A 22,929-nucleotide genomic window follows, 5' to 3' on the forward strand; every position below is an offset into this window, starting at 1 on the left:
ACAACCTCCCCATCATTCAGGCTAGAGGTATAAAGCAGGATGATAGGAACATTTACAGGTGGCCACGAATCCACAAAATGGCCAAAGGTTTCCTCTCATCCCTTTTGCCAAATCATTTAGTGCTTTTCAAAGACAAGGAGGTTAAACCTTGTTCCCTTTGACGTCTCTCACTTGGAATAGATGCTTCTGGCTGCCAGCTGCTCTCCTCCTCTGTGGCTGGAAGCATTTTGGGTTTCTGGGGGTCTCCTCTGAGACTGCAGTTATCCCAGGCATGAAGCAAATGAGCATCACTGTCTGCTGACCTCTTCACTGTGGGCTGCAGATGAGCAGATGGGGCAGGGACACAGGGAACAGGGTGTGGCCCCAGAGAGGAGCTGGAGATCTGGATAGGGTGGGGACAGGTGGGTTGCCTGTGACCCAGGCTGGCTGGCAAGCACCACAGTCCCATGGCTGCAGGAAGGATGTGATCTCAGCTGGCCCAATCTGGGGACATCCTCTGAGCATACTGGGAACCAGAACCAGGAGACAGATGTCTAATCTGAATGGATTTCTTTCAACACCTGCATCCACCTAGGCCCAAAGTTCTGCACTTTGCAATGACTCAAAATACTTCTGTACTGTGAAGCCAGTTTAGGATGGGCTTCTGACTATGGCTACAAGAGGTTCCAGGGCAGAGGAGAGTTGGCTTAGTTCAGGGACCAGAGTGAGGCCTGCACCCTCTCCCACGGCTGTGCCCAGAGGAAGAAAGACCATGCAGGCTCGGAAACACTCCTGGATGTCCCTAGCTACTGTGCAGAGGAGGGGCAGCGCTCAGTAGTTTTAGAGACTAAGCTTGAAGAGGAAGCACACATGCATGCCCTATATGCAAAAACACATGACAGATTTGCATTGGGACCTGCAGGAACCCACAGGCTCAGGCCCACAGACACACAACAGAAGTGCATGTGTGCATACACACATACACACACACACACACACTTCAAATAGTTTAAACATGTGCTGCAAAAGAAGTACATGCCCTTTGACCCCATTTCTGGGAAGCTGTTCTTAGGAGAGAATTAAGGATGTGTGCCAAGACTCAGCCACAAGGAATATCCCTGCAGTGCTGTTTGTAATAACAAAAAGCCAGCAACAATCTAGATTGTAATAAGGGAGTGGTGAAGTCTGCTGTCATTGGAGGGCACGATGGCATGCTATTCAGCCCTCAAGAGGAAGTGCAGAGCTGTTTACACAGAAGATGAGCATCATTTATTGTTGAGTGCAACGAAAAGCAGCTTGAAAAATAATCTGAATGGTATGAACCCATTTGGGTAAGACAGAAGTCAGAAGCAGCTTGGAAGAGGGGCTGGAAGATTTGCCCTGGGGGTAGTCACGGTTGTTTCTGGTTGCCTTTTTATTTTATTTTTTTAGACACAGGTCTTGCTCTGTTTCCCAGGTTGGAGTGCAGTGGTGTGATCACAGCTCACTGCAGCCTTGACCTCCTAGGCCCAAGCAATCCTCCCACCTCAACCCTTGGAGTAGCTGGGACTACAGGTGGGTGCCACCACAGCTGGCTAATTTGTTAAATTTTTTGTAGTGATGGGGTCTTACTGTGTTTCCAAGCTGGTCTTGAATTCCTGGTCTCGAACTCCTGGTCTCAAGCAGTCCTCCCACCTTGATATCCCGAAGTGTTGGGATTACTAGAGTGAGCCACTGTGCCTGGCTTCTAGTTGCTTCTGAGTCAGTGTGACTGTGGCACAATCAAGAATTGCTTTCTGGGGCCAGGCATGGTGGCTTACGCCTGTAATCCCAGCACTTTGGGAGGCCAAGGTGAATGGATCACTTGAGGTCAGGAGTTTGAGACCAGCCTGACCAACGTGGCGAAACCCCATCTCTACTAAAAATGCAAAAAATTAGCTGGGCATGGTGGCGTGCACCTGTAGTCTCAGCTACTCAGGAGGCTGAGGCAAAAGAATCGCTTGAACCTGGGAGGCGGAGGTTGCAGTGAGCCAAGATTGAAGCGTAGCACCCCAGCCTGGACTACCGAGTGAGACTCAATCTCAAAAAAAAAGAAAGAAAGAATTGCTTTCTGGGTAGGAAAAAAATCAAACTTGATTTTGAAAGGAATATGAATTCTATACACATATACCCCCACAGGTACAAATATCAAGTATGGATTAAGATTGAGATTGCTATATGGTTTATAAAAGCATAAAGTTGGAAATAACTTATATGTCCAGCAATAGGGGATTGGTTAAGAAATCAAAGTACAGTATTTCAATGGAATTACTATACAACTGTTCCAAAGATTGAGGAATGTTAAGATAAGCTCTGGCTAGGAGGAATCTCCAAGATGTATTGTCAAAACCACCACGATCACCAGCAGCAGCATAGTATTTATTGTATGTAACCATTTGCATAGAAACAATTTTATGCACATGTAAACATAAACTATCTCTGGGAGGACCCACAGGAAACCAATAGTGGTGTTTGTCCCTGGGGAAGGCAGCTGGTGGTCTGGAATCAGGGTTGGGGGAAGAGGGGCCCATTGTAGCTGTAAACCTGTTTAAATCTTGAGTTAATTTTTTTTTTCGTTATTTGCATGTGTTTTTCCTTTGAAAGCCTAAATTAAAAATGAAGAAAAGGAAAGCACAGACATGCTTAGGTAAGCACATGGCTGAGATGTCCAAACATGCTGGCAGAGCAGCTGCTCATCCCCAAACACAAACGCCACCCTGCACCCCCATACCTATGGGCGTGTCGACAGGGACTCAGGCAAGTCCTGCAGGGAGTCGGGCCTCACACAGGGCTGGGGGTGGTGGAGTAGGGGCTATGGGGTGGCTGGGAGCAGTGGCAGTTCTGTGCTCTGCCTCTTTAATTCCCTCTGGCTGAAATGCCAATTTTCTGCTAGGTTGGCCTGCTGCTGCAGAATCGCTTCTGTTAACAAACTGCACCGAAGAGCTGAGCAATTAGGCAATTAAACCGTTTTAAATTGAATTTAGAGCCCTGATATTTCTCTGGGAGGATGGCCTCCTGGCCTCACCTCTGCCCTGGGTGGTGGATGGGAGGTGCAGGGCTTGTAGCAGTGCCTGTGTGGGGGCTGCTCTGAGCTGGACTTGTAGATCTATGGCTCGGGGAATGCAGCCTCTCCTGGCTTGTCGCTATGTGCTGGAGTGTACATTCTTTATGATTCATTCATTCATTCATTCATTCATTCATTCATGTATTTATGGAACATCCATTATGTGCCAGGACTGTTCTGGGAACTGGAATCCAGAGGTAGTGGTGAATGGAACAGAGTCCTTGTTTTCTGGAGTTTATATTTTACTAAGGGAAACAGATGACAAACAAAGAAACAAAGAAGCAAGCTGATTCCAGACTGAAATGGGAATGAGAAAGGGAATGGCAGGGAGACATGCCGCTAGAGTCGTGGGCGAAGGCCTCTCTAAGGAGGTTACATTCCTGCTAAGAAACTGAAGCCTGGGAGATGCAGGCAGAATAAGAGCTTTCCAGACAGAGGGGATAGCAAGGGCCCTGGTGTATGCCCAGGCTGGGCTGATGAGTGCAAGACCAAAGATTAAAATGGAGAAGAATTAGGGGAGAGCAGCTAGGGCTCTGTGCATGCTAGCACTGCCCCTGTGAAGCTCACAGTGGTCTAACAAAGGGGAACATGTGTATCTGTATTGACTCAGAGAGGAAGGGACCTGAGTCACTCAGCAGGGGCAACTGCAGCAGCCAGGACTGCTCAGGATGAGGAATAGCCCCAGGTTCCCCAGCCATGTGCCCACATGGCTTTCCCTGGTGGAGTGATTGGATGGGCTCCCAGGACGGAGCTGGGGCAGGCAGGCCCATTGCCACTGAGTGTGAGGAGAGGCTTTTGACCCAAACATCTGACCGTGGAATGCCCTCCCTGTAAGGTGGTGAGCTTCCTGTTCTGGGAGGTATTTGAGCACAGGCTGGGCAACCAGTTAAGGTGGGTTCATAGAGGAAATCCCAGCATCGAACAGTGTGGGGCTGCATCTGTGTTTTCCAGCTGCTGGCCATGGGGATTTGCCGGGGGTGTGCTCACCGTGTGTGACGCTGGCCAGGCCACCTCACTGCTCTGCAGCTCAGCTTCCTGGGCCATAAAGTGGAGCTGGTGATGGTACCAACGGAGAGCATGCTAGGTGACTTAATGCAGCTAATGCCCTTGGAACGCCCGTCAGGGGATAACAGCCATGGGCTTTCACTGGCTTGCTTTTTCATCTCTTTTTCTTTTGATTTGACAATCTCAAAGCATGGATATGGTAAAAAACAAAAACAACAACCAACCAACCATCTGAAAGGATCAGCAGTCAAAGGTGAGACTCTCTCCAACCCCTGGCCCCGCGATCCTCCCAGAGGCCATCACCGCCAGCGCTGGAGGCGGGGATTGTAATCCTTCCAGAGATATTCCACACAGAAGGAAACGCCTTTCCCACACAAACTGTAGCATTCTATGTATATCCTTCTGCATTTGGCTTCTTTCCTCACTCCTTGTCAGAGCCATACACATTGATTTAAAAATTTTTAAATTTCTGAATAGGAAACATATTCTCACGGGGCTTAAAAACTAGTGATGTATATTGAGAATTCTTTCTCTCCCTCCTGTTTCTGACCACCCCATGCCCCAGAGAGGTGACCACTTGCACTGATTTCTTATGGATCCTTTCAATGTTTTGTTACACAAACACATACAAATAGACATTCTTATTTCCCCACCCTGTTCCTACACAAAAGCCATATACTCTGTGTGGTTCTGCATGTTTGTTTTTCTCCTAACATCTATCAGCATGGCCCAGGGAATGCAGCCTCTCCTGGCTCGTCCCTAAGTGTTAGAGTGTAGAGTGTGCAGATTCATTCGTTCATTCATTCATTCATTCATTCATGTATTTATTGGACATCCATTATGTGGCAGGTCTGTTCTGGGTACTGGGATCTAGCTGTAGCAGTGAGTCTCACTGCAGTGTGTAAGGATCTGTTTCCCAATAGCATGTAGAATTTTCCTATCAGCCCACGGAGCCTCCTCAGTATCTTCAACAGCTGTGCGGTATTCCACCATGTGCCCAAAGCAGAGTTTGTCTAACCAGCTCCTAGATGGGTTGTTTGCAATACTTTTGCGATTACAAACAGCAACAGTGGCTCCCCTGGTGGAACTGTGAGGACACATGGTTTCTTGGTGCCCAGGATGTCTGCAAGACCCATGCTCAGAGGTAGGGCTGCAGGGTCACAAGGTGATTATGACAGCCCTTTGTATAAACAGCTTCCCTTCCAGAGTGTGTTCCCTTGACTCTCACAGCAATGTGGAAGGACCTGTTACACACACACACGCACACACACACACGTGCACACACCTACACGCACAAACACGCACATACCCACACGTGCACACACACATGCTGTTGGCAGCCTTAGAATTCTTTGTTGTTCTGATAGGTGAGAAGTGGTAACTTGATGTCATTAATTTTCATTTCTGTCATAATGTGTGAAGTTGGGTGTTTGTTATATGTTTAGGGGCCTTTTGAGTTTTCTGTAAACTTTCTATTCATGTTCTCTGCCAATTTTTGAGGGGTTGATTTTTCTAGATTCTAGAAGATTAGATTACACCAGGGATTGGCAAACTGTTGCCTGTTGGATAAGTTGGACCCACTGCCTTTAAAATTTTTCTTTGTAAATAAAATTCGATTGGAACAGAGTTGCACTCACTGTCTGTGGTTGCTTTCTGCCACCACAGTAGAGCTGAGTAGTTGCTGCAGATAGCCTCATGGCCTGCACAGCTGGAAGTGCTCACTGCAGAGCTCCACACAAACAGCCTGCTGACCCTGAACTAGACTTTCGTGATGAGTTGCAAACATTTTCCTCAGTTTCTCATTTGTCTTTTGATTTTTCTTTTTGCTTTAAGTGTATTTTTAGTTTAAAGATTGTTCCTTGGACACTTTTTGATAGGGCTAAAGCTTGACTTCTGCAGGGTCTTACTTCTCAAAACCGATTCTTTTTATATGCCAGACTCTGAGGTTCAATGTCGCTTATGGTTGGTTTTTTTTTTTTTTGAGGCAGGGTCTTGCTTTGCTGCCCAGGCTGCAGTGCAGTGGCGTGATCACAGCTCACTGCAGCCTCGACCTCCTGTGCTCAAGAGATCCTACCGATCCTCCCACCTCAGCCTCCTGAGTAGCTGGGACTACGGGCGCCCGCCATCAAGCCAGGATAACTTTTAAATTTTTTGTAGAGACAGAGTTTCCCTATGTTACCCAGGTTGATCTCGAATTCCTGGACTCAAATGATCCACCCTTCTCAGTTTCCCAAAGTGCTAGGATTACAGGCTTGAGCCACCGTGCCCGGCCTGTTGCTTGGGTTTCATTTCAGTGCTAAAAGGAAATGCACAGAAAGGAAGACTTAAACTAAAACTATGTAGACATTCATGGAGGATTTGGCACTTCGATGCTTACTGCTGAGATTTCAATGGTTTGAGAGGTGAAGATTGAAGCAGGGGTATGGTATGGTGATCCCCGTGTTACAGATGAGGACCCTGAGGCTCGGACAGTCTCTCAGCCTGCTGGCCTGCGGGCGACGGGACTTGGAGCTGGGTCTGCCACTCCCAGTGGGTGACCTTGGCTGAGTCCTGCTGTGAAGCGAGATCCAGAGAGGGGAGGGGGCCCAAGGACGCAGTCACGTGCAGGCAGGACGAGGGTAATCGTGGGTCCCAGGGGAGTCCCCGACATTCTGCGCACCCCCCACGCCCAGCCTCCGGAGGCCGTAGGGGTTCCCTGGCCTCTTTTCCCCCAGCACAGCCCGGGCGCAGTGCGGTCGCTCCGCGCCATGCTAGGCGCGGGCACCAGGGGGCGGTGCGGCACCAGGCAAGGCGGCGCGCGGGCCGGGCTCCGGGAGGGGAGGGGAGGGGAGGGGAGGGGGCGGAGGGGAGGGGAGGGGAGGAGGCGGAGGGGAGGGGAGGGGAGGGGAGGGGAGAGGAAGGATATCGACAGGAGAAGAGGGGAGGGGAGAAAGAGAGGGAAAGGCGGCCAGAGGAGGGGAGGGGAGGGGAAGGATGAGGAGGGGAGGAGGACGGGGGGTGGCTTGAGACTGCCGCAGACCTCTCTCAGTTGCGCCCTCGGAGGGGCGGACAGCGTGTGCCCTTCTGCCCAGCCCCTGGCGAGACAGTGCGTCTGCTCAGAGCTGCGCCAACACCGCCTGGCGTATTTCCCCATCCCTCCGCCTGATTTCTGATCACTCCCCTAGTGCCCCAGCCCGGTCCCTCCTCCCTTGACCCCTCCCCCAGTACTCCTGCTCCCGTCCCCCGCCTCTCCAGGGCCCAGTCCGGGGTGTATGTCTGCTCTGAGCTTCTAACACTGCCTGGCTTACTCCCCCATCCCTCCCCCTGACCCAGCCCGTGCCCCAGCCTCGTCCCTCCTCCCTTGACCCCTCCCAGTACCCCGGCTCTTGTCCCCTCTCCAGCACCCAGTACGTGTTCCACTTCCAGACCCCAGCTCGAACCCTCAGCCTCTGACCACACCTATTGACCACAGTCTGTGTCCCTCCGTCCCCAGCCGTGCCACCTTCCCATCCGCAACCCCTCCCTCCCAAGTCCCTCTCCGAGCTTCATTTTCTTGCCTGGAGCTGTGGGCTTGGAGCCAGATTCTCAGGGTTTGAGCTGAGCCTGCCACTGGCCTCGTGGAATAGAAAGCCCACCACCGATCTGGCTTCAAACCCTCCAGGGCTCCTGTCACCTTAAAATAGAATCCCCAGGAGGCCTTCCTCTCGCATGAATGCCCTGCTGCCCAGTTGACACCCAGGCTCCCCCTCCCCTCCTCTTGAGGCGGGCACAGCAGTCTTCGTGCCATCCAACAAGGCCTCAGGGTTGCGCCTGCCTCCTGCCCCAGCAAGTGTGACTCCCTCGCCTGGAACGCCTTTCCCTGGCAGTGCCCCTCCACCACTCCTGACGGCCGGATATTCTCTCTCCCCTTGATGGACCAGGTTGTCCCAATTCCTCCCTGGATGTTTCGGTTCCTCTCCCCTATTTATTCCCTCCCTGCTCCCCCTGGAACTCCAGGGCAGCACCCTCCCCGTCTCCATCTCCACGGGACCTCTCTCCAGCACTGACAGGGCTACCTGGCACATGGCAGGGACTCAGTGACATAGGAGTGGAGGGTGACCTCAGTTTGGGACTGTATCACTCAGGCAGGTGGACACTAGATGAGGAGAGCTGGAGCCTGGCCTTCTCTGGGATGTTGGCCTGTTGGTCATGACCTTGGCCTAAGTCCTTGGGGAGGGGACACGGGTCAGCTCACAACTCCCCACTCTTGCTCACGTTTGCTGAGCACTCGCTCTGTGCTAAGGGCTTTTCTTGGATCATCTCCTGGAATCTCATAATAAACCCAATAATAGAGCTCCTTTTTTGGATGAAGAAACTGAGCTTCAGAGATGTTGAGCTACCTGCCCAAGGTTATATCGCTAAAAGTGGAGGCTGAGTTTGAACCCAGAGAGACCAGCTGCTTCTCTCCTGAGACAATGGGTACATGAGCCAAGAAGCCCCCAGGAGCTTCACCGTGATCCCCTCAGTGGACAGCTGGGGAAACTGAGGCCTGTGGCCCAAGCATCACAGCTAAATGGAGGCAGAGCTGGGGCTCTGGGCCCCAGGATGAGGGAAGAATGTGCTTTTTCACAGGATGTGTCCAGAAGTCCCAGGAGTGCTGGCCAGCACCGAACCCCACTAGCCTCAGTCTCCCCTTAGAGGATGGCCCCATCCATGGTCTCTGGCTCTTAAAGTTTCTGAATTCATTCTCATCTTGAAAGTTGGAGTTGGGAGTCTCAGGGCTGGCGGCAGGACAGTGAGGAGACAGTCATGGAATTGGAGTGGTGGGGGTGGTGTGGGAGGATCGTTAGTTCCCTCAGGGAATCTCTAGCATATGTGTCCCTTGTCAGCTGAGCAAGGCAGGGCTCGCCGTGATGCGTGGGCTCAAGCAGAGGTGGCCCAGGTGGCAAACCCAGGTGCTGGGCGAGCAGGGCAGGACACTAGAGGGGCATGGGATTGGGAGAGCGGAGCTGTGCTCCTCCTTCTTCTCTCCTCCGGTTTGAAGGGGCATCTGAAGACACCCCTGTGCAGGGCCAGGGCTCACAGCCATAGCCTAGTGCCATAGACTATTGAAGAGATGCCAAAAGCCAAAACATCTTCCATGTGAAGATTCCCAGTGTTTTAGAGTTGGCAACAGATTCAGCTTTTCAAAGCTATGCAGGTAAAACAAACTAGTTGTAAGGGCTGGATTCAGCTGGAATGACTGTTCCTGCCCAAATCCAGCTCTGCTTGTTGTTCGGAACCTCAGTTTCCTGATCCGTTAAATAAGCCTCACAGTTCCTCCTGGTGGAGGATCATGTGGGCCAATAAGTAATAATAAAGCGGCTGTGCACAGATGAGTGGCATTATTAGTCCCTGCGACAGCAGAAGGGGCATTTCCAGCAGGCTCAGGGCAGGCCTCTCCGAGCACCTGTGGTGTAACATACAGATTTTTCCTTACCACAGCCACAGGCCCTACCTGAGAGGCACCAGCCGAAACCCCCAACGTTCCGCTGTCCCCTGCTGGTCTTTAAACAGCCCCCAGGCTCCTGCTGGTCTCTTGGCCTTTGTACTTGCAGTCCCCTCTTCTTGGAGTCCCTCCCTGCACTGTGGTGTGGCTGGCTCTATTTTGCCATTCAGGCCTCAGCCTCAATGTCACCTCCTCAGAGAAGCCTGTGCTTGGTCACTCCACCCTGCTTAGCTCTGCCTCCTGCATTATGCACAGGATCCCTGCCTGCCTAGGACTGTAGGCCTCCCCACCCGCCCGAGTGTGTGCTCCATCTGTGTGGCCCTTCCTCCTCCTGTTCACCCAGACCCCAGCTCAGGACCCTGGTTCACATGATGGGTTCTCAAGGAATGAATAAATGGATGGATGAATGGGCTGGCTGGGGTTGAGGTTTTCTCCTTTCCAGGGCCCTTCCCAGGGGATCCAATTAGAGGAAGGTCCCTGAGAGCAGCCGCCCAGGATAGCTCAGCAGCCTTCCAGCCCTCCCCGGCAGGCAGACGAGCTCCATCTGGAGGCTTTGTTTAAAGATGCTGAAATCAGGCTGCTCAGCTGTGCTACCACCGTGGACACGGCCCTCTTGAGGGTTGCAGGCCTGTCTTGTCCAGTTTTGCTGGGCTCTGCAAAAAGAACTGTGGATGTAGGACAGGCAGGTCCTCTGGCTGACAGATCCTGAGGCCCCGCCCTTCCATGGAGGCTGTGGGGGTTGGAACTTGCCCAAGGTCACAGTGAAGTTAGGACCAGGCTGAGGGAACACTGGGGGCAGAGACAGGCTCAGCACACAGCGGCAGTGTGAGGGTCTGGGTGGGAGGGGGCACAGAGCCTCTGTCCTCTTTGTGGTGGGGTGACTGAGCCCTCCTCCTGCCCTAGCTGGGGCCGCAGCCCTCCCTGGGCTCTCTCCAGGACACTTTGCACATGGCCACCAGAGGGCGACGTCTTAAACAAAATTGCTCCCTTCAGTCCTGCCAGGGCTGCCTGGTTTCAGCACAGCTGAGCCTCCAGCAGGTGTGTGAGGCCCCTCGGGGCCCCAGACCCTGCCCTACCTCCCACCTTCACCCTGCACCTCATCTTTGCCCAGCATCCCTCCAGGACTGGGTTCACAGGTTGCCGTGGTCCACAACCCTTCCCTGGCCCGCCGTTGCCCCAGGCGGGTCAGAAGCTCTGGAGCCCTGCTGTCCCTGTGGGCTGGGCAGGTGGTCAGGCTGGAGGAGGAGGGACCGGTGGATGGGAGACTCTCGGAAGAGTGGCTTCCTCTTCGGTTGTGTGACCGAGGCTGTGTTTTTGATGTTTAAGAGGGGCGTTGCCGCAAGGCTACTCTCATCAATGCTGCGACACTCCCTGCCCACCAAGTCAAAAAGACAAGTGAATGTAGGATGAATGAACTAATGAGTGAATGAGCACATTCGGCCCCGTCTCTTCTCTTTCCTTCACACCTCACATCCAGCCTGTAAGGAAACCCTGCCACCTCCACCTCCAAAATACACCCAGAATCTGACCTCCCGTGATGGCTCCGTTCCCACCCTGGTGTGGGCCGCCTGCCCCACCGTGACGGCTCCGTTCCCACCCTGGTGTGGGCCGCCTGCCCCACCGTGACGGCTCCGTTCCCACCCTGGTGTGGGCCGCCTGCCCCACCGTGACGGCTCCGTTCCCACCCTGGTGTGGGCCACCTGCCCCACCTCTCCTGAGTTGTTGCCGCAGCCTCCTTGCTGGCCTCGTTGCTTCTGCTCCTGCCCTCATAGCAGCCAGAGGGACCCTCCTAAACCCAAAGTGAAGTCCTGTCCCTCCTCTGTTCCATGCCCTCCACGACTTGCTCAGAGGAAACAGCCCAACGACGGCCTAGAGGCCGGCACAGAGTGGCAGGGATCTCTCTGCCTGGTGGCCTGCTCTCCTGGTGCACACTCTGTTTCTACCACACCCAGCTCCTTACCAGCCCCAGAATAGGCCAGCGACAGCCCTGGCCCTGGGCCTCTGCACACCCTGTTCCAGATGCTCTTCTCCCATCCCGGCGGCTCCTTCCCTTCCTTTGGGTCTCTGCTCGAGTCTCTAGGAGGCCTTTCCTGACTACCCTGTGATAAAAGAAAAACACACATGTTGAATGACATTTAAAGGAGTTTAATTGAGCAATGAATGATTTGGGAATTGGGCAGCCCCTAGAATCACAGCAGATTCACAGAGACTCCAGCACAGACACGTGGTGGAAGAAGATTTATAGACAAAAACAGGGAAATGGCATAGAGAAATCGGCAGTCACGTACAGAAACAGCTGGCTTGGTTGCAGATGGGCGTTTACCTTATTTGAACACAGTTTTTCTAATTTTGTCTACCTCAGTTAGGTCACAGTTCATCCACAAGGGCTCACGTATAGGAGTGTGAAGTCCTTCCCAGGCCATTTTTAGTTTAACACCTGCCATGCTCTACCTGTGGCTTTTCTCCTGGCCCTGTGTTGTTGCCAGGCCGGCTGTATTTCCATTTGTCCATGGCCAGCCTCCTACATTACGCGAGAGCTCCACAGGACAGTGCTCGACACGTGATAGATGCTTGGTGCCTGCCGGCTGGATGTGTCCACAGCAGGTCGGGCAGGGGGGCCCATGGGGCTGCCTTCTCCTGCCTGCGTGTAGGGGGCAGGTGTGCTGGAATCAGGTTGGGCCCCACTCCCCCGTCTCCTCTGGGCGTGTTTGGTGGCAGCCAAGCCCTGAGTTTGTTGAGGCAGCAGGCTTGCTCTGCGTCGGAAGGAGAGGCTGTGTGGTGCAGAGTGCCCACATTACTGGCCGCCCTTGGTGACAGCCAGTGATGCCGCCGTTCCTGAGTGCACGGAGTGGGCCTGTCACAATATTTGTTTAACAGGCGGCGGCACACTAAGCCAGGCTGCAAACACAGCACTGCCAAGGGGAAGCCTCCCGCGCCGCTGGGCTCCTTTGTCATGCTAGTGACATGCTGCCCGTTCTCCTGTGTCTGGCCTGACTACCCAGGCCTGGCCTGGCCGGGCTACATGTGTCCCTTGTGGTTCTGCCTCCTGGCTTCCTTCCAGCCAAGGGCCACCCCTGCTTAGCCCTGTCTTCCATCCACTTGGGCCCTTCTGAACTTTTGGGCCCTGGCCCCCAAGGCCCGAAGTCAGCCCAACTCATCCCGAATCCCAGCTCCTGAATGCTGCGGCGAGGACACCCTGCCACACTGGGCCCTCAGGCTCGGGGTCACCTGGCAGCCCCAGACTTCCCACCTCTCAGAGCAGAATGAGGGTGGGTAGGTCCTGCTCTGGTCAGGGCTGCGGAAGGGCCAGGAGCTGGGAGACGTGAATCCAGCTGTCTATTTGAAATTCTCTTGCTTGTCTGTCTGCCCCATCTATGTGTAAGCATCTGTCTGGCCACCTGGCTCCTCCCACCTGTCTGCCTGTCCCCTCTGTCTATGTGCCTGCCTGTCTGTTTGCTTGGGTGTCCCCATGTACCAGACCTGGGCATCCCCATTTCACAGATGTGGTACCTGAGGCCCAGCTTGTCATAAGGTGCTGGGATCCATTGCTTACCCAGTGCAGTCCTGGGGCCCCAACCTACAGACCTCACCACTCCGATGGCCTTTCTCTTCTCTTTCTCCGCACCTCACTGTGCTCCTGCCACCCCTCACCCCATTGCCTTGCCCCCACCTGGAACCCTGTCCCTTCTCTGGGCTGCTCCCCTTAGTCATGCCCCCAACCTGCAGAAGCTGCCTCGCCCAGCTACTCCAGCCTGGCATCACTCCCCCCACCTCACACTCCCACAGCTCAGTGAGTCTGAAACACACAATTTAGCACTTAATTATACACTCTGCTCACTAATTATTTTGTGCCTTATCTCCTCAACTTGCATGAGCTCCTCCAGGCAGAGCCAGCTCTTGCTCTGGCTCTGGGCTTGGCAAAGCCCTCCTTGCAGGCTGCCTGGGCAGGGGGCAGCCATGCCCTTAGCCTGGAGCAGGGCTGTCGGCACCTAGTGGCCACATACGTGGAAAGAAGGCAGTCCTTCCATTCGTGTTACACATATTTATCCAGTTTTGGGGGCTCAGGAATAAGGCAGGGTTCAACAATGCCCAATTCCCCTGCCCTCCTGGAGCACATGACTCCCTGCTCTGGACACGGGCTTCAACAAATGAGCTCACCCTTACCAGTGCTAGGATGGAAACGTCTGGAGCCTGGAACAGGGCCTGCCCACATCCATACTTCCATCTTGACTCTGCTCATCTCCTCAAAGCCCACAGCCAAGCCAGCAGCTGGGCCTTCAGATGCGGCCTGCAAAATCTACCATTTTGTTTTTTGAGACAAGGTCTCACTCTTTGCCTGGGCTGGAGTGCAGTGGTGTGATCGTGACTCTGCAGCCTCCAACTCCTGGGCTTAAGTGATCCTCCCACCTCAGCCTCCCAAGTAGCTGGGACCATAGGTGCACCTCACTATGCTGGTTAATTTTTTTTTTAATGTTTTGTAGAGACAGGATCTCCCTATGTTGCTCAGACTGGTCTCAAACTCCTGGGCTCAAGCAGTCCTCCTGCCTTGGCCTCCCAAGGTGCTGGGATCACAGGCATGAGCCACTGCATCTGGTCAATATGACTGCTTTGAATTACACATGCCACCAACTGCCCTACAGTGTCATCACTTCTCACCTGGACCACAGCAGCAGCCTCCTCATAGCCTCCCTGCCTTCCCCAGGCCACCAGCCATTGAGTCTCTACTCAGGGAACAGAGGAAACATCATCCCCACCCAAAGCCTGTCCACGCAGAACAAGCGCAGGTCTATGCCACCCTACGAGGCCCCATAAGCACGGCAGCCCCCACTGCACTCTGACCCCTCACCCTGCCAGTGGCTCCAGCCTCCCTGCTGTCCTGCAACACACCAAGCTCCCAGCTACTCTGGGGTTCTTGCCTGGAGAGAGAAGGAGAAAGGAGATAGATAGAGAGAGAGAGAGAGAGAGAAACTGGAGAGGGGGAGAAGGGGGAGGGGAGGGGAGGGGAGGAAAGAGAGAGACTTATTTTACTGAGTTGGCTCACAGGACTGTGGAGGCTAAGAAACCCAAAGTCTGTCAAATAGGCCCTGGAGAAGAGTCGCCGTCGTAGCTCAAGTCTGAAGGCCGTCTGCTGAAAGAATTCTTTCTTTGGCAGAGATCAGTCTTGGTTCTATTGAGGCCTTTGATCAGATGAGGCCACCTACATGATGGAGGGTAATCTGCTTTATTCAAGGTCCATTGACTTAAACATTTTTTCCATCTAAAAATATATTTGTGGAAATGTCTTGACTGGCATTTAACCAGAAATCGGGCAGTGTGGCCTGGCCAAGTTGATGCACAAAATGAGGCATCACAGAAGCCTTCCTAATTAGAACAGCATCTGTGGGGGCTGTTCAGACCATCTCCCTACCCCAGGGATAATGAGCCAGCACACTCAGCTGCAGAGAGCTGCCACACCTGAGGTCACGCCCCTCCCTGTGAGTGACTGATGCAGCTCCCTGCCCACCTGGGGCCCTCTGGAGGGCCATCAATCTTCAGAACCTCTACCAGCATTGCTGGGGCTTATGTTGCAGCTGATCACAGCTCCCTGCTAGCCCTGCCTCCTCCTGCCCTTTCTGTCCATGGTGTCAGCCCAAGAGCCTCAGCTAAGTAACATCCTGCGTGTTCACCTCCATCTCAGGGTCCCTTCCCAACCCTAGCCTGCGTGGGGCCACCTTCATAGCCGAATTCCTTCCTCATTGTGTTCTGTACCTGACATTTCTTCTCTCATCTGGCTGGCTGTGTGTTGTGCGTCTCCTGCCCTGGGACGTGGGCTCCATGGGGCAGTGCCGTGTCAAGGTACCCCTGCCATGTCCCTGACACCTCTGTCACCTGCTACATGAAGGGACAAATAAGCAGGCAGGTGTCTTCTCTGAGGCTCTGGTCGGCATGGAGGCTCTATTTCTGGGATGCCTAGGGAAGCAGGACCCTCGGGCAGGACACCGGTCTCAGGACTCGGGTCGGCAGCAGGCCTGCATCTACACACGTGATAAAATGACATAGAATTCCACATGCACGTTGTATCAATGCCAATGTCCTGGTTTCAGTATTGAGTAGCTACATAAGATGTCACCATTGGGGGAAACTGGATAAAGGCTACAGAGGACTTCTTTGTATTATCTTTGCGACTTCCTATAAATCTGTAATTATTTCAAAATTTAAAAATTAAGCAAAGAAGGTTAGGATGCAAAATTATATTCTTTACTTTGATTGCATCCATATGTATTCCTAAGAATAATGATGAAGAGGGTCCAAAGAATTGTATTTAGGATTTTTTTAAGTTAATGGTGAAGGTAGTATTTTCCTTATTTATAGTTTTGTTCACCTTTCTAATAAATCACTACTAAATTGGGGGAAAACTGGCTCTCTGTGATGTAAATATATATGAGAGTCTGTGAACACTCACTCATTCATTCCATATTTACTGAGCGCAACAACAACAGAAAGTCTTGAATGTCTTCAGCGATTTTCAGCAGTTTCCCGACCTGGGAGGCAAAGTAACATCCTACTGAAAGCTGGCAGTAAAACGCCAAGTCCCAACTTTTGATGCTCCAGCCCTTCCAAAGGTTGTATAAGCCCCTGACTCCCTCCCCTAAACCTTTTTCCACCAGGGGCCTCGTAAGGTGACACCTCGCCCCAGTATCTAACACGGTGTGTGTGCCTATGTGTGCACCTGCCCCTGCGTGGGAGCCAGCTGGAAAACACAAAGGTGATCGTGTCATTCCTCTTGCATGGGACCATGAATGACCCCGATTTGCCCTCTAGTTCTCTGGCCAGGAGCTCAGAGATGTCCCTCCCTGTCCAGTCTCACCTCCTGCCACTCCCCATACCCACTCCCCAGCAGCTCCACCCCAGGACATCGATCACTGTGAGTAGAAGACAGTTGCTGGGAGATTTCACCGAGATCTGAATGACCGACTAACTTTCTATGTCCCCACAAGACTGTGAGCCTCTTGAGGAAGGAGGCTCAGTTACATTTTTCTTGGTGCCACTAGAAGTCAGCATTGAGGCTGGTAATAAGTAGGGATCAGGGATTTTTTTTTTTCTTAAATTCATGAGTGAATGCTGTCTCCTGGGTCAAAATGTTTTTAGAGGAGCGAGATAAGGAGGCTTTGTCTGCAGGTTCCCATCTCCAGAGCAGAGGCTTCGCACGATGTCTACAAAGCCAGATTGGATCCCTACGCCGGTTTAGGGTGTCAGCTAGAGCCTCAGCCCTCACCAGCAAATGCTATTAGCAAGGGCTCTGGGCAGGGAGGCACTGAACCCCAGGTGCTGGGGGGACTTTGTTCCCCTCCATTCTCTCTAGAAAGGTATCAGGACATCTTCGCTGTGCCAGGTGTGAGGGACACAGCAGCAAACAAAATAGCCTGTCCCTCTGTCACCATGGGCACAATTTTCAGCCACACGCTTTGCCTCAGTGTCCCCAAGTGTAAACTGGAGACAGGAGCTCTTATATTGTATGGTTGCTCCAAGGGTAAAATGAGTTAGAAGACATCCAAAGGCTTAGAACAGTGCTTGGCACATAGTAAGTGCTAAATGAATCTGGCTATGATTAGATCATGGAGCTTATGATTAGATCATGGGTGAGTCAGAGGATAGACAATCAGGGAGTAACTAGGACCATCTTAGAGCGAGCCAAATGCCTCAGGCTAGATAAAACAGAGGTAGGGACAGAGTGGGTAGACAGGGAAGTTGCCATACAGTGGCCAAGACCAGCCTTGCAGAAGCGGTGGCGTATGCGTGACCACAGGAACCACGGCGTGAGCTCCACAGTAACCTGGAGGAAGGGTGTCGCTGGGCAGGGGAGGGTGTGCAAGGGCCCGGAGAAAGAGAGTCTGGCCCGTTGGCCGGCGTGGCTGGAGTGTGGGGACAGAGAAGGGTTGTGCAGGGGAGACTGGAGTCCCTGGAGAGGCCAGGTTCCAGGACATTGAGGACCATAGGAAGCACCTGGGCCTGTTCCCTTCCCAACCCTCAGGATGGGCCACCTTTCACCCACAGCTGCACATGAATGCCCTTCGGTGTTGGCCTCCGGGGCGGGGAAACCAGGTTTCTGCAGGGAGGGGCAGGTCTGAGTGTCCCCCGCCCTCACCTGGGTGCACTCAGGGTGAGGCTTCCATCCTGGAGTGGATGGTGAGTCCACTCCATCCTTTGTCTCATCACTTCCAGCTGGCTGAGGCCCACTGGGGGTTCCTGGTGGGCGGGGCAGCTTCTGTGAGCTCCGCCACTGTGTCTGTGAGCTCAGCACCGGCCAGCCCCCTCTGGCTTCTAGGGCCTGCAAGGAGGAGGAAGGCTAGGGCAAAGGGGATGAAGAGAGACCTGCCTGTGCCAAGGGGTGAGCTGCTGGAGGCCACCTTCCGCTGTGCCAAACGCCAGGAGCATGGCTCTGCTCTGAGCCTGGTCTGGGGCCCCTCCCCCACTTCCCACCTCCCAGCTCTTCCCTCCTAGAGACACCTTCTTTGTCTGCAGAGGCCACTGCTCTGATTCTGTCTGTTGCTAGGTGATGGGAACTGGAGGGGAGCAAAGAGTGGGGAACTGGGCAGGGTCTGGCGGGCCCGTGGTGGGGAGAGCTGGAACATGCAGTCTCATTGAGCACACAGACACCTACACACAGCCCTGCAGGCACGTGGGGACATGGCCCACCCCCACAGCAGACACCCCCACAGAGCACTCACGGCCCCCACAGACACACACCCACGCCCGTCACAGCAAACCAAAACAATCACACGCCGGTACACAAACACACACCCCCGCACCGATCTAGGCAGACAAAGCTCATGGTGACAGGCGGATCTGATTCACACAGACACAGGCACAGGTGCCTCCTAACACTACCCTCTCTTGGTCATGTGCCAGCACTCGGAGGGAGGGAAGCACCTCACCAGGCTGTGTTTGCCAGGCTGAGATGCCCAAGGGACCCTGCACGGAGGGAAAGCAGGACACACAGGGACAGTCGCTTCCAGCCCCGCCCACCCCCTCATGCCCACCATGTATGCCACTTACCCCCACCCCACCCTTCCTGGACCTTTATGTCACCTAGGATTGCAAAGGCCAGGTTCAGTCCAGAGCCTGGGGCCTTGCCCACTGCCTCACCTCCTTGGGGTGGGATACGCTGGTCCTTGCTCCTTCCCTTTGCTCATGTGTGCCCACCTTTAGCAAACGCCCTTGGGTCCATGGGGACACTTTGGCCTTTACAGAGAAGAGAAGCACATCATGCTTACAGCAAGAGGGCCTGCCTTGGTTCCAGGCGACATGGAGCAGGGTGGCTGCATAGAGCTGGGGAGCATCCCAAGTCTGTGCCAAGGTTCTAGGGACAAAGAGGGTGAGGGGGCAGTGGGGGAACCATGGACGGCTTCTAAGCAGGGCATGCCGTGAGTCCTGGGGGTACGGGGGTGTCCAGAGGGGAAGCTGGGAAGCAGGGCCACAGCTTTCTGACTGGTGGCTAAGTGTGGGGAAGACAGGAGGGGCAGGTGTGAGATGCAGAGCAGGCACAGCTGTGCGCTGGGGCATGGCAGGCTGGGGCAGGAGGGAGGGGCAGGCCTTCCCCTCCCATGTTCAGAGCAGATGCAAACTCTTCTCCCATTCCTTCCTCCACGGTGCATCCTCAGTGCCCGTCAGTACCAGTCTGTGTGGGTAGCATGAGCACAGAGAGTCGGGGCTCACCCTCAGAGGCTTCAGGGGCGGCTTGCACCCTCTGGCATGGTCAGTGTCATGTCCGACCAAAGGGAGGGTGGTGGCTGTGACCAGAGCGAGGGGGGTGTCCTGATGCAGCTGGGGAGTTGGGCTCAAGTGTGTGCTCTGCATGTTCCTGGGAGGCAGGTGAGTCCCCAGATCCCGGAGGACAAGTTAGCCTGGTGAAGGATGTCAGAGGACCCGGCCCAGGGGTCCCCAAAATGGAGCATCAACCCTCCATGCAGGCCAAGCTACTGGTGAGTATGCCGCAGGAAATAGGCTGGAACTCCTCTGCATTCCACAGGGTGTGAGAAGAAAACATTAGAACTTCTATTTTGTATGTGTGTTTCTCCACAACAGGAAAGAGATCAGCTTGATCAACGCATACTGTAAAGACGGCACCGCCCTCCGGAGGCCCTGGTTCTGGGGGCAGCCATGTCCCCTTGCAGCAGGGGGAGGCCTGAAGCATAGAAGGGCCCACACAGGTCCATTCTGTTTCAGCGAATTGCCTGGGTAAGTGGATTTGTGGATTATAGCCTCTGGTTTTAATTAAACTAACCCTAACAAAATGAGCAAGTGGCTTAAGAAGTTTCATGTGAAGGAAATGTGTTTTGAAGATAATGGAAGCAAGAGCTTAGAACAAGAAATGGTAACGCGGCACTTTTCTTCACCCCTGGAAGGAGCCACTCACGGTGCACAGCACTAGGTAAATACAGTGTCTCTGGAATCGGCTCTGATGAGGAGTTGGACACAGAAATTACAGCTCGAGAAGCCTGCTTGAAATGTGGTTTACATCCACGGCTGTGAACACGGGCCCCACCTAGAAGACGTCCCAGGGGGAATAACAGGAGGAAAAGCAAGTGGCAGGAGACAGTGTGCTTTATTTCTCCTTTGTGAGAAAAACAAAAGTTATGGTATGTGTTAACACCTGCATGGGACCCGGAGGGACACGGATGATACCAGCTTCTTTTTGAAGGGAGGTCGGCACTGTCACCATTACGAGTCTCCGCTACTTCGAGTTATTGCAATGATTCTGCATACAGTTATAGTGAGAGGCATGATAAGGAATTTTTAAGCATCTAGGGGTTTTTAAACCTTTTATTTTGAAATAATTTTAGGTTTACTGAAGAACTGAAATGTGGTGCAGAGAATTCCTGTCCCGTATGTTAACACATCACGTAACGGGAACACAACTGTCAGAACTGAGGAATAGCTGTTGCCATGCCACCATGAACTAGAGTTCAGATGTCCCCAGCATTTCCACTGATGTCTTTTTTTCTGTTTCAGGAAATAATCCAGAATCCATTTCATGTGGTCATCTCGTCCCCTCCGTCCCCTCCAGCCTTTCCTCATCTTTTGTGACCCAGTCACTCCAGAAGGACTCTGGACGGTCAGTCCACAGGATGGCCCTCCCCCGGGGCTTCTCTGATGCTTCCTTATGATGGCACCGGTGTCCTGAGGGGGAGGACCACAGAGGGGAGGTGCCCTTCATCACACCACGTGGGGTCCACACAACAGCACCACCGCTTCCCGGGGCCCTTCACCTCCATCACCGGCGGAGGCGGCGTCTGCCAGGATTCTCCACTGTTGGTTGAGTTGTATCCGGAGTCCAAGCAGGGCAAGGCTTCACAGGGCAGGGATCAGGAGACAGGGAGAGAGGCAGCCAGGCCAGGTCACAGGCGACCTTGACTGTGGCGTGTGAAGAGCGATGGGCAGATGCGGTGAGGTCAGCTGTGAAGTTCTAAAGTCTCGGTGGCATCTTTGAGGGAGAGAGTTGTCGGGGAGAGGGAGGAAGGTGGGGTCCAGCCAGGCCAGAGTAGTGTTGCCAGATGATGGGGGAGGAATAGGAGAGAAGAAGAGGACGATTCAAGGGCAAGGGAGGACGTAAGACACAGAGGGCTCGGTGTCAGGCACCCCGCGCAGTGCTTCTCTCACTTGGAGAAACAGGAAGTCGAGACTTAGAAGGTGCATGGCCCTACGTCTTCTGAGATGCCCCTGTGTGCTGTCTACAGACCAGGCAACACATGCCTGATGGCAGCTGCATAAAGAAAAGCAGGAGCCAGATGTCGGCCTCAAGGGTGTGCTGGGCATGTTCTCTGCCTCACCATTCCTGTGCGACGGGTGAAGGTACAGGGGCCCAGGAAGCGAGGATACTGGCCCAGGTGCCAGTCAGTCGGGGCGAAGGGAAAGAGCCTGAGTCTTTCCCCCAGATCCTGCAGGCCCTGTGCTGAGGCAGACAAGCTGCCTCCTCTGTCCTGGCCTGCAGCCCCTGCCACCCTCTGCCCCTTTCCACTTAAAAGTAGGGGAGTCTTTTGGCCTAGGTGAGGATGGGGTGAACAGGAGGGGAGCTCTGTTCTAGGTGCCTGGGTGACAAACCACTCCAAGCCTAGAGGCCTAAAACAGCAGCCATTTTCTGCTGCTCTCCAAGTCTGTGGGTCAGGAATTCAGCCAGAGTGCATCAGGGTGCTTCCCCTCTGCTCTGCAAGTTCAAGAAAGCTGGGGAGACTAAGGGCTGGGTGATGACCCTGGTGGCTCAGGCTGCTGGGGTTTGGAGGGACCTGGAGGTTTCCTCATGCCTAAGCCTGGCACCAGGGCTTGAATGAAAGCTGACATAGTCTCCCCGGGTGGCTTGGCCCTCCTCACAGCATGGCAGGCTGGGCTCCGGAGGTGCATCCTGAGGCCCAGTTCCTAGGGACCTCATTCTGACCTCATTCCTATGACGTTTTTTCAATGCAAGGAAATCACCAAGGCCAGGCCAGGTTCAAGGCCAGGGGCATAGGGGCGGGGAAGTTAGAGGCCACCCTTAGGCAGGGACAAGACAAGGTCAATGCCATTATTTGTTTGTCCCCCAAACTCATGTTGAAATGGGGTCCCCAGTGTGGTGGTGGTGGGGGGAGATGGGGCCTAGTTGGGGGTGTTTGGGTCATGAGGCCTTCCCTACTTCATGAGTGGTTGGTGCTGTTCTAGGTTGTGAGTGAGTTCTCACTCTGGTGAGGCTGGATGAGTTCTCACAGGAATGCGTTCGTTCCCTCTAGAGCGGGTTGTGATAAAGCCAGCCACCCCTTGGTTTATCTCCCTTCACACTTGCCCATTTTCCCTTTGACCCTGGTCATGTTATGAAGCAGCACGAAAGCTCTCAACAGAAGCCAGGGCCAAGCCCTCAAACTTCCTAGTCTGTTAAAATGGTGAGCTAAAGGACTCTCTTTTCTCTATCAATGACCCAGCCTCAGGTACTCTTTCATAGCAACACAAAATGGACTAAGACAGTCACATTGCAAAAGAGTCTCTGGGATGGGAGGTGCTGTGTGGCCGCCTCTGGAATGCAGTCTGCCTCATGGTCCTTCAGCCCTGTGTCTGGTGTGACCCTGGAGGTCGCCGCTTCTAGGGCCACAAAGCTCCTGCATCTCCCCTACGGCCACCACCATTGTGCAGTGCTTGTCCAATCCATCACTTTGTGCTCCAGCCTCAGTTTCCCCATTTAGCATTCCATTCCCCACAGTGACCTGCAGGCCAGACCCTGCCCCTGGTTGGGTCTCTGAATTCAACTAGGGACGTGCAAACTCCTACCCCCAAGTGGGTGACCTTGGAATCAGTTCTCCAAGTTCCAGTTCCAGTGTGCCCCTCACCTGCCACACTGCCTGGAACTGGCTATCTCTCCTCCATGAGGCTTAGCCTCTAGGAGGCCACCCACAGGCCTGGCAGCAAGTGCCTC

The sequence above is a fragment of the Aotus nancymaae genome, unplaced genomic scaffold, assembly GCF_030222135.1.
Source record: "Aotus nancymaae isolate 86718 unplaced genomic scaffold, 86718_ANA_hifiasm-v0.15.2.pri h1tg000046l, whole genome shotgun sequence".
Classification (NCBI taxonomy): Eukaryota; Metazoa; Chordata; class Mammalia; order Primates; family Aotidae; genus Aotus; species Aotus nancymaae.